Below are 2,965 nucleotides of genomic sequence, written 5' to 3' on the forward strand. Positions count from 1 at the left end.
CTATAACTGACATTCCCCGGAACGTTCTGTCCCCGACATTCCATAACTGACATTCCCCGGAACGTTCTGTCCCTGACATTCTATAACTGACATTCCCCGGAACGTTCTGTCCCCGACATTCTATAACTGCCATTCCCCGGAACGTTCTGTCCCCGACATTCTATAACTGCCATTCCCCGGAACGTTCTGTCCCTGACATTCTATAACTGCCATTCCCCGGAACGTTCTGTCCCCGACATTCTATAACTGACATTCCCCGGAACGTTCTGTCCCCGACATTCTATAACTGACATTCCCCGGAACGTTCTGTCCCCGACATTCTATAACTGACATTCCCCAGAACGTTCTGTCCCCGACATTCTATAACTGACATTCCCCGGAACGTTCTGTCCCTGACATTCTATAACTGACATTCCCCGGAACGTTCTGTCCCTGACATTGTTTGTGAACGGCCGGACGTCAGTGAATTGAACAAACGATAAGATCCCGAGGGAAGAGATCCCGTTCCAAGGAGAAGGAGACACTGTTCCGAAGGCCCCTCAGGCAGTTAAAGGGGGGAATACGTTTCCCTGCGTTTCCATTTCTCCACTATACAGGATCGACCACAATGTAGACCAAAACACAGGAATTCCCAAACTCTGTTTGTCTTCAGGAAACTGGGAGAGAATCCTTCAGGACAGCAACGTTTCCACCCTCCGTATTAGGAACTGGGAAGGAGTGACCTGTGTCTGGTCTCGAGTGATCGAGTGTGTGGGAATGTTTTAGAAACCGTCTGTCCTTATGGATGTGTCTCTGTGTGTTTGGGGAGGGAGGGTTTCTTGTGGTTTATGTCACATTTTTGTCAGTAATTCCGACCTTCCCATTTGTTATTCCAGCTCCGATTATTTTAATAAATCCCTGAATACAGGGACACATTTGGAAATCTCACTGGGTCCCCGATCAAACGGTTCCCTTTGCCTCCAGGCTGATGGATAATGGGTTTGTTTTCCTTCCTCACAGTTAACGTAGTGACCATCTACGTCCTGCTTTATAAAGATTGTGGATTGTCTCCATGTGTCAGACGTTACCTGGGGGCCATGGCAGCGGCCGATCTCCTGGTCATTATCCTCGACCTGATCCTGAGACACATTCCCATTGTTTATTGGGAACAGTTTTATTTCCTGAGGGACTCTGTCCCCGTGTGTAATATCCACGCCGTCCTGCTTTATGCAGCCACTGACTGCTCTGTCTGGTTCACCGTCACTTTCACCTTTGATCGGTTTGTGGCCATTTGTTGCCAGAAGCTGAAAAGTAAATATTGCAGTGAGAAGACGGCGGCTGTGGTTCTGGGAGCAGTGACTGTGCTGAGCTGTTTAAAGAACATTTCCTGGTATTTTATGTTCACGACTCGGTATCGGATGTGGAACAATCCCATGTTTTGTGAGGTAACAGACGCTGGTCTATACTCCATTGTCTGGGTCACAATCGAGTCCCTCCACCACATTCTAACCCCGTGTGTCCCATTTCTCCTGATCCTGCTGCTCAATGTTCTCACCGTCAGACACATTGTAGTGACCAGCAGAGCCCGCAGGAGACTCCGCACTCACACCAATGGGGACGCTCAGTCTGACACTGAAATGAGAAACCGAAAAAAATCCATCATTTTACTGTTTGTGATCTCGGCCAATTTCATCCTGTTATGGTCATCGTTAATGGTGTATTCTCTTTGGTACCGGATGTCATGGATTGTGGATACCCCTGTGAATCTCCATTACTTTGTGCAGGAATTGGGCTTCATGCTGCAGCTCCTCAGTTGCTGCACAAACACCGCGATTTATGCCGTGACCCAGACTAAGTTCAGGCAGCAGCTGAAGAATGTTCTGAAATATCCCTTCACCCAGATCCATCCATCCATCAAATTCCCTCATTAATCAATCAATCCGGGATTTTCTCATTTCAGTTCAGTGTTTCAGCGATGGAGCAGCCTGTCGCTATGGTAACAGACTGAGGGTAGCGCTGGGTTGTCCATCCTTATCCCACAGTGGGGTTACAGGGAAACATTTCAATGTTTCTCACAACTCAGGGGCCGGTGAGAAAAGGCACCATCCCACTGACTGTATCCATCACTTCCATTTGTAACCAATAAAAATATTGATTAAAGCGTGCCGAGCAGCAGAGTGACCGATGTTGTTGTGTGTCTTTGTGTTGGAGAAGCTGAGCTGGAGAGAGACAGACTCAGCCCCAAGTCCTGGTCCTCAAGGAAGTGGAGGGCACCATGCCCTGAGCTCAGGAGCTGGGTTTAACTCCCTCTGTCCCTCCCAATCCAACCTGACCTCCCCATTTCCTCTCCCCTCCTCTCTCCACCTGCCTCCACTCTTTCTTCTCCCACTCCACTGCACTCTCTCTCCTGCCGTCTGTCTGCCTCCCGCAATTCCGACTCTGCTCCATTTTCTCCCCTCCTCTCACCTGCCACATCTCTCCATCATCTCACAACCACCCCTCCAACCACATGCAGCCACAGCACCACCCACTACCCGCCTTCCCAGCTTCTGGATCAGAGAGAGAGGGACGCGTCAGGGAGACAGACTGCGTCAGAGAGGGAGGAAGGGGAAGGAGGGAGAAAGATTTAGTCAGAGAGAAACAGAGGGAGGTGAGGAGAAAGAGATACCGAGGTAGGTGGATCGAGAGTGAGAGAAGCTGGAGAGAAAGTGAAGGAGCACGGAGAAAGAGAGAGAGAGGGGCAAGGGAGACATAATGTGAGGGAGAGAGAGAGAAATAGGGGAGGACATAATCAGAGAGAGGTCAGAGAGTGGGGGATAGAGAGTGGGGGACAGAGAGAGGGGCGACGGAGAGGGGAACACAGAGAGAGGGATAAAGAGAGTGGGGACAGAGAGAGTGAGAAGACAGAGAGAGGGGGTACATAGAGAGGGCTGGGACCAAGAAAGCGGGACAGAGAGGGGGGGACAGAGAGGGGGGATAGACAGAG

This window comes from Chiloscyllium plagiosum, unplaced genomic scaffold (assembly GCF_037043375.1).
Source record: "Chiloscyllium plagiosum isolate Xiang-an unplaced genomic scaffold, Cpla_swu_hap1 HiC_scaffold_42, whole genome shotgun sequence".
In the NCBI taxonomy this organism is placed as follows: domain Eukaryota; kingdom Metazoa; phylum Chordata; class Chondrichthyes; order Orectolobiformes; family Hemiscylliidae; genus Chiloscyllium; species Chiloscyllium plagiosum.